Raw genomic sequence first — 9,567 nt, 5'->3', positions numbered from 1 at the left:
ACATATAATGCAACGCCACACGGGTGAGAAGCCTCATCAATGTCCTTATTGTGATTACAAAACTGTAAGAAGTGATAGATTAAAATTACATATAATGCAACACCACACGGGTGAGAAGCCTCATCAGTGTCCTCACTGTGATTACAAAGCTGTAACAAGTGGTAGATTAAAGAAACATACAATGGACCATCATACTGATGAGAAGCCTCATCAATGTCCTCACTGTGATTATCAAACTGTATTGAGTGATCAATTAAAATTACATGTAATGCAACGACATACTGGTGAGAAGCCTTATCAGTGTCCTCGCTGTGATTATAAAACTGTTACAAGTGGTAGATTAAAATTACATATAATGCAACGCCACACGGGTGAGTAGCCTCATCAATGTCCTCACTGTGACTATAAAGCTGTTACAAATTATTATTTAAAGAAACATATAATGTATCGTCATACTGGTGAGAAGCCTCATCAATGTGCTCACTGTGATTACAAAGCTGTAGGAAGTGATCAATTAAAATTACATGTAATGTATAGACATACTAGTGAGAGGCCTTATCAGTGTCCTCATTGTGATAATAAAACTGTGACAATTATGTCAATTAAAATCAGATAGAATGTTCCATCATACAGATGGAAAGTCTCCTCAATGTCCTGACTATGGTTATAAATCTGTAACTAGTCATCAATTAAAATTACATATTATGCAACATCATGACACTGAGAAACCTCATCAATGTCCTTATTGTGAATATAAAACTGTAACAAGAACTCAATTGAAGTTACATATAATGGAACGCCACACACGTCCTCACTGTGACTATAAAGTTGCAATAAGTAATCGATTAAAATTACATATGAAGAGCCGCCACACAGGTGAAAGGCCTCTTCAGTGTCCTCACTGTGACTATAAAGCTGTAAGAAGTGATCGATTAAAATTACATATGAAGAGCCGCCACACAGGTGAGAAGCCTTTTCAGTGTCCTCACTGTGACTATAAAGCTGTTACAAATTATACTTTAAAGAATCATATAATGCACCATCATACTGATTAGAAGCCTCATCAGTGTCCTCACTGTGGCTATAAAGCTGTTAAAAATTATGATTTAAAGAAACATATAATGTACTGTCATACTGATGAGAAACCTCATCAATTTCCTCAATGTGATTACAAAGCTGATATGATAACTTAAAATTACATGTAATGTATCAACATACTGATGAGAAGCCTTATCAGTGTCCTCATTGTGATAATAAAACTGTGACAAAATATCAATCAAAATCAGATAAAATGTACCATCATACAGATGGAAAGTCTCATCAATGTCCTGACTATGGTTATAAATCTGTAACTATTCATCAATTAAAATTACATATTATGCAACATCATGACACTGAGAAACCTCATCAATGTCCTTATTGTGAATATAAAACTGTAACAAGAATTCAATTGAAGTTACATATAATGCAACGCCACACAAGTGAGAAGCTTCATCAATGTCCTCACTGTGACTATAAAGCTGCAATAAGTAATCGATTAAAATTATATATGAAGATCCACCATAAAACTCCGAAAACTTATCAATGTTTTCACTGTGACTCTGATGCTCCTCAATTTCTTCAATTAAAAAAACCTATAAAGCATTATCATAAAGATTAATACTCTTATAAATCTTCTCTCTGTGAATATAAACTGTTAACAAATATTAATTTAAGAAAACGTATGAGGGGCTGTCATAACCATTATACAACTTTATCCTTGTGTTTTTTATGTATATATAATAACTTACAGATTATATTATAAACTTTCTCCTCTTATATATATATAAAAAAGTTACAGTCAGCTGTCAAACTCATGTCTAGTGGATCAGCTGATTCAAATGTATATATATAGACGAGCTGGTCTCTATAAAAGTCAGTGTTTGAGTAGCAATCGAGTTGGTCATTTCTCTTTCCCTTTTCTCTTTTTTAAGTCTTTGTTTTACCAAACGTTTAACTGGTGCTGAAACCCGGGAACTTTGGATACCGGAGTAATATTTGTTTTAAAGAAGAATTTTTATCGTTGTTTTCTCAGCTTCCAGCTTTTTCTTCTCAATTTTTATTTTTAAATAATGGCTGCCAATGGTATCGTTAGACAAGTAGTCTTCAACCTGGAAACTTTAAATCAAAATGGGATCCAGAATCCACCTCCCATGGAGGTGACTTCTCCACCCCTGGAGCTTGTCCCACTACCGGAAGTTTCTCTAGTGAGAGCCCATGCCACAACAATTGTGTGGGTAAAAGTACGCACAGCAACCGCCAAGACTTAAGGAAGGTCGTTTCTGACCTCGAATAGTTTACCGAGGAAACAGGAGAACTTAGCCACTTTATGAAAGGGGGTGACTGAATTGAAGCAATGTCTATCGAAAATCTACCCGATAGGGAAGATGCAGAGGCATTAAAAGCAGCAGTCATCTGCAGAGTGCAGAGGAGCATCCTAAATCAGATTCAGGTGGACGAAGATACCTCTTGGAGAGTTATCAAGGAAAGATTAAAGAAGGCCTTCGCAGGAAGACGGTGGGCCCCAGAGGAGGACATATTTATTATGATCTGAGAGACAAAGAAACCGAAACAGTCTAGTGGTCAGTATGCCACAGAACTCCTAGCACGCTATAACAGAATCGAACTCCTGGTACGCTATAACAGAAACGAAGATAAACTCAATGAGATGATGGAAATAATCCAGGGTACACACAGTACAGAGTCGAATGCAATTCCTACCCATGGTACTAAAGGTTCAATTGGTGAAAGAGCTGGAGAAGAAGAAGGGATTTCAGTGAGAGCTGTTGAATGTGCTCAAGATCTAATGGATAATAGCACTAGGGAGGTGGAGGCCTGAATAGAAGTAGAAGAGCCGGGGTGGACCCGGATAGAATATCAACGGCCAAAAGATCGGCGCACGAGATGCTTCCAATGTGGCAATGAGGGGCATATTGCTAGGCATTGCCCCTATATGTATAAAATAAGAGACGGAGGCCAGGGGGAGCCAATGGGAGTGAATGCCCAGCAAGTGAGAAGGAAAAACCTACGACTATGACAAAGCAAATCACCCAGCGAATATTCAGGAGTGTCAGAGACGGAAGAAGATGCTTAGAAACCCAGAAACGGAAGCAGGCTCAGTAGCAGAGGAGGAGCGTGGAGACAAGGGCCATGAGTAGGGAAGGTATGTGAAAATTAGTACGTTGTATTATGTATGACTACATAATTCAGATTGGATATTACCTTTTTCTACCATTGGTATTGGAAGGTATGCAGTGGAATACTTATCTGGTGTTTTGATATGTCCGTTCCATGTGGATTCGACCAGAAAATATTTGGAAAGGGTTTAATTTTAGCTGGTAACATACTGGTGCTTGGGTTTACTGATGATTTGGTATTATTGTGTGAAGACTAAGAAATTATAGAACTAAATAGAACATTGATAAACTCCAGTAAGGAACTAGGTCTCGAAATTAATACGGAAAAATCACAATACATGATTAGCAGTAGAAAGTGAATCAATTTTTGTGTTATAGATATAGGAGGAAATATGTTTGAACAGGTTGATAGGTTCAAGTGTTTAGGTTCTACCGTAACTAGAAAAAACGAAATTGATGAGAAATAAATGCAGGAAATGCTTATTGTTTTTCAATTTCGAAATTGCTTAGCTTCTGCCTTCTATCCAAAAACTTAAAATTTAGAATTAACAAAACTATTATCCTCTCACTGTTCTTTATGGATACGGGACGTGGTCTCTTATACTAAGGAAAGAACAGCACCTTAATGTTTTTGAAAAAAAAAAGCATTACGTAAAAAATTCAGACCAAAGAAGGATATTAACTGGAGAATGTAGAAGACTACACAACACTGAATTGAGGGAATATAATTCAGGTTATAGCTTTGTTTAAAATTATTTTAAAATTTTACAGTATGTATGATTTCAGAGCTTCAAAGGATCATCACTGAAACTGGCACTTTCTTGTAACAGAAAAGTGAAGTAAAGTTTTCAGAGTAAAGAGATGTAATTGCCTTCTAACCCAATAAGTAAAAAAATGAAATCAACAGTAATTACTGCTTAAAATTTAAATGATCATTATATACACAAATAGGAATCTTTGTTAGATGGTGAAAAATATTCGAAAAAAATATTATTTTAAATGGAGAGTTAGTGGTCCTTCAAAGAGAATGTGGAATGATATAAATTTCTCTCTTGATTAAAAACAGTACATTTACAGTTTCTAACAAATATTTACATAATATGAAGGAATAACTTATAATTTGCATTTGTTAGAATATGTAATATAACGATGTATTAGTAGTTAATACTATGTTTACAATCATTGGATATATCAATATTAGTGTATAAACAGCTTATTTAAGAGAAATCTTGGATGATAGATCTTACTTTTTCAAAAATATTAGCATATATAAATATGCCAGTTACCTACTATAATATTTTCTATTATAATAAAAATTGAACAAAGTGTTTGTAATGTTATAAATGATTAAAATAAATTGGTCCTATAATAGTCCATGAATGACTTAAGTGGGTATGAACTAATGAGAGTTGAATTACTCTCAACTTTCAGGAATTTTCAAGAAACTGAGTTTGAAAAATGTGCTCTAACTACTGTTGAATTTGTTATTGGAATATACATTTGTTAAAGGAAATATTAGTTGTTAAAATTATGTTTATAATCATTATACATCAATATTAATGAATAAACGAGGAGAAGATGGTTGGGGGTGTGGTCAAAATGAAACACAAATAAGTTAATGTAACATTTAATTGTGCCAACGTTTCGGCTAGAGTTTCTTGCCTTCATCAGGGCTAAGAACAGAACAAGATAACAACTAATAAGTATAAAAAATAAAATATAAACAGAATGACATAAAGTGAATAATTTTACAGTATGGAATTAATAAAATGAAGTGATGAGAGAAGTGGAAAATAAAATGTATACTTAGGTAATTGAACAGGTAGATAAAATAACATAATGAAGGAAATAAAATAAAAATGAAGTTATTTAATGCAAAGAAGTATGAATATATTAGTTATTAATAATTTAAAAATTGAAATATGGAAAGAAAAATAAAGTTGAGAGAAAGAAAAAATATGTAACCATAATAATTGATAAATAGGCAAAATATAAGCAAAGTTTAACAAAAGAAATGAATAGAAGAGAAAAAAAAAATTATTTTGAAAACAACTATTTGAAAAATAGTAAGGAAAATGAGAAAAGAAGGGGTGGTAAAATAAAGATAGGGAAAAAAAAAATAAAACGAATCTGTTAGCTCGAAAAACAAACGCCAAGTGGTATTCATGAATCAATTAATGAATAAACATCTGATTTTCGAGCAATAGTTGGATATATACATATACATATACATATGCCAGTCAACTACTATAATAAAAAATAAGTGTATGTAATATTATAAATAGCTAAAATAAATTGCTCCTGCAATAGTCTATGTATGACTCAAGTGGGTGTAAAATAGTGAGAGTTGATCTATTATCAACTTTCCAGTATTTTTGGGAAACAAAGTTTGAACAATTTGCTTTAACTGCAGTTTCTATTCCTCAATTAACCTTCAGGGATAGAGAAAATTTAGTATGGAAAAAGCTTCATACCAATTCATTAAGCATAAGGAACCAACATTCAATTCATGAGGACTATTGTTACTGATAAATGCCACCTCCATCAAAGATAACATTAATGTTATATATGTCCTTGTTATGTTTGTTACTTAGTTAACATTTTTTCACCTACTCAATCATCTACCATAAGTACATGATTTGCTGGTATAGTTTTCTTGTCTCAGAATAAAAAAAAACTGACTTAAGTAATTATAATTGAAGGGGTAAGTGAATGAAGGGGCTATGTAACATTTTTTGAATATTTAGTGTGGATGAAGGGGATAGCTGCCTATCTAACTAGTGTGAGGTACTCTTACCTCCAGATCTAATTAATAACTAAGTTACCTAGATGTAGAAGGGGCTATGGTGTCATCAGAAGGGGGAGGCAGGAGGGTTGAGAGGTAGCTGCCCTCTTCTAAAAGTGAAAAAATATTAATTTAATAAAAATTATTATTATTTTTTAAATACTAATTGTAATAACTAATAAAGCACTGCTACAATTACATATAATTTTGGTTTCATTCGCCTTTTCCGTGCTGAAATGTCACAACCTGATTGACTATGACTTCCCCATTAGTTTTGATCCTGGGTATGCCCTTGGCTATGTACACTTCAAAACATAACAAGCTCCGACAAAAAGAAATCGAGCCTTATTTTCTTAAAATTTACTATTTGTAACATAACTCCTTCATCCACTTACTCCTTCAATTATTGAACAATATTTTGGTTACTAGTTGGTATAGATTTATTTAAATGGTGTTCCCAAATTGTATTTAATAATTTTGCTTTAGCTATCTCCATGCTTTAGGGTGAAAATTTAATCAACATATGAATAATCAAAATAAAAAATATATTATTATGAAAAAAGTATACATCTATGTTTTTCTGAAAGTGGTTTTGTGTAATTAACTAGTTGTTACTCAAATTTAAGATGTGAGGAATTCTATACTTGAAGGTCTTGACAATGTGTGTTTATACCGGTTAGGCAAATAGATAGGAAACTATTTACAATTAAATTAACAACGAAGTAATATTAGTTTTTGAAACGTCATGAGTAGCGCTGTCTGTTAGGGCAATGATGAAGGTTTCAGTTCTTCTAATTGTTCATAGGTAGCGTTGCTACATTTCAAATAAATATATAAATTATATTTTAGCACAATGGGACTAATGAATAAAAATCAGCATTTGCTTTTAATTTTTGTTTCACAAAGTAATAACTTTGTGATAAAAGAACATACTTATAGTTTTTAAGAACGCTTTTATGCTGTATTTATGTTTATGTTGCACCTTGCAGAGGCCCCTCACCTCAAGATATAGTAAGAGTTTCAACAGGACAAACATCTCAATACATAGGTAATAGTACAAGAGCTGTGGAGAAAAAAAAAACAGGCAGTTATTTCACCCCAATTTTTGATTACTTTGATGAAAACTATGTATAATTACTAGTCGAAATTTATGAGTCAGCCAAGTATAGGTAGGGGGAATAAAAAATGGGGGCTGTTTCAAAACATCAAAACAATTAGTTTTTCATTTGAAGCTTTGTATCTTTAAAACTACTGACAGCATTAGAAATGAGCATTCCTTATTTAAAGTAGAGGAAATTTGCTGAAATATGAACTCTAACAGATCTATTTAAGTTCCCTATTTCTCAAGAAATAGCTTTTTAAATAGCAAAATTTCATAAAAAATGCACTGAAAAAAACTTGTTTAATGTACTATAAAATAGTATATGACGTTTATCTTCTTAGAAGTAGTAGTTATTATATTTCTTCTTCTTTTACTGGCACAACAGGCGCATGAAACTGCCCTTGGCCTGCTCAACGGCCAATGTTCTGCAGGGATCTACCGATGATGACGACGTCGTCTGCATAGGTCAGAACTTGGGTCATCTTTGTGAATATTGTCCCTTTCTGATTTATTCCTGCTCTATTTATGATTGCTTGTAGAGCGATATTAAACAGGAGAGGAGCTATTGGGTCACCCTGTCTTAGGCCACATTCCACTTCAAAAGGCTCTAATAATCCACAGGATTTTACTTGGCAGGTTGTGCTCACCATTGTGCATTTTACTAATCGGGTGAGTTTACTAGGAAGCCCCAGTTCATGCATAGCCACTATGAACTCACTCCTTACGATTGTAAGGTAGGTAGTCCGAAAGTCAATGAATAGCATCCAAGTTGTCTGGTGATGTTCCTTCATCTTCTCATAGATTTGCCTCAGGGTGAAAATTTGATCAATAGTACACCTATTGGGCTGGAACCCACCTTGATCATCACCCAGTTTCCGTTCAATATACGGAAGGAGCCTACTATACAGGGATATGGAAAAAGTTTTACATGCAGTGTTAAGCAAACTAATCCCTCGATAATTGCTGCAAATTGTTGAATCTCCCATCTTCTTGTATATAGGCATTACTACCACCTCATTCCACTCCTTGGGTATGGTTTCCTCTTCCCATATCTGAGCTATTAGGTCCTGTAGTTCCCTGGCGATTTCGTGATGCCCTGCTTTAAACAATTATGCTGGGAGTCCATCATTACCGGGTGATTTATTATTTTTAAGTTAAGACAAGATGTCTTCGATGTGCTCTACATTGGGTGGAATGGCTTCCAAAACTTACTTTTAAGAATAATAATAAATAATAAATTTATCAAATGCTAATTTATAGTTCTTCGGATGAAAATTTTGATATTTGAAAAAATATATCTGAGGAACCATAAGATGTACATATGTCTGACAGCATTAAAAATAAAGGTAATTTAACTTACTATAAAGTAGGTTATGATGCCTATCTTTGTAGGAGTAGTAGTTTTTAAGATATTTGCATATGAATATAAATTTTACACAACAAATTTTGTCCAAACAACTAGAAATCTATTTATTTTAGCAAATATCATAAAAACTCCTGCTCCTATGATGATAAATGTAATAAACTACTTTATAGTACATTTAACTAGCTTTAATTTGAGTGCTGATAGACATCTGTATGTCGAATGGTTTTTGAGATAAAGATTTCTCAAAATAATTTTTGAGTGCATTTTTTATAAAATTTTGCTTTTAAAAAAGCTATATCTCTGGAACTATTGAACTTAAATAGCTCTATTACAGCTCATATTTTAGCAAATTTACTCTACTTGCAATGATTTTCTCTTTGATTTTCTATTGTTGGGGTAGTTTTAAAGATATAAAGCTCCGAATGAAAAATATATATTTTTTTTTAATGTTTTGATACAGGCGCCATTTTCTATTCCCCCAATCTATACATGACAGATTCATTAATTTTGACTAGTAATTATACATAGTTTTCATTAAAGGAATCAAAAATAAGGGTGAAATAACTGCCTTTTTTCTCCTCTTGAGATCTTGTACTAATAGTATTTCACTAAGACTTTCAAGTACCCATGGTAGAAAAAGGTAGTTATCAATCTGAATTATTTTTCTCCTTCACATAATGCATTTACTAATTCATGTCCATTTCTGTTTCAGGAGATAAGAAAAAAAAAGCATTTACATTTTTAATTAAAATTTCTGGCTTCAAATCTTCCTATGGTCGACTTTATAAGTATGGGGAATGTATTACAAAAATCCATTTTCAAATTAAAAGTGACTTTTGTATTTTTTTTTTTGTATAATGAATAAATTGTGTATTGTTTATTGAAGAAATTATTTTTACAAAGGGAAATGTCTAGTAGCAGCGATGCCAACTGATGCTCATGACAATTTTTTTCTGAATAATGTAATTCAGGAAATAAATAATTTAATAATATCAAATGTGTTTTTTTAAACTTCATAATTATCAATATAATCCCTGTTTAATGACAGTAAAAATTTCCAGAGTACAGAACGGCTGAGGATTGGAAAGTAAATCCACTTTAACATTCAGTATTTTTTAAAAAAGCTAAATGATCAGTT

At 32.6% G+C, this 9,567-nt stretch overlaps 1 long non-coding RNA gene across 1 annotated transcript; it reads left to right on the top strand.

The window, feature by feature from the left end:
• The first annotated feature begins 6 nt into the window (after window positions 1–6).
• On the top strand, window positions 7–9,070 carry LOC136795835 (uncharacterized). Its single transcript, XR_010843525.1, has 2 exons — window positions 7–3,202; window positions 6,951–9,070. It is a non-coding gene; the product is annotated as an uncharacterized lncRNA (long non-coding RNA).
• The last annotated feature ends 497 nt before the right edge of the window (window positions 9,071–9,567 follow it).

Source organism: Halyomorpha halys, unplaced genomic scaffold (genome assembly GCF_000696795.3).
Source record: "Halyomorpha halys isolate HHAL.00 unplaced genomic scaffold, Hhal_1.1 Scaffold254.1, whole genome shotgun sequence".
In the NCBI taxonomy this organism is placed as follows: Eukaryota; Metazoa; Arthropoda; class Insecta; order Hemiptera; family Pentatomidae; genus Halyomorpha; species Halyomorpha halys.
The sequence above is the reverse complement of the archived record's forward strand: the minus strand, read 5'-3'. Positions and strand labels throughout refer to the sequence as shown.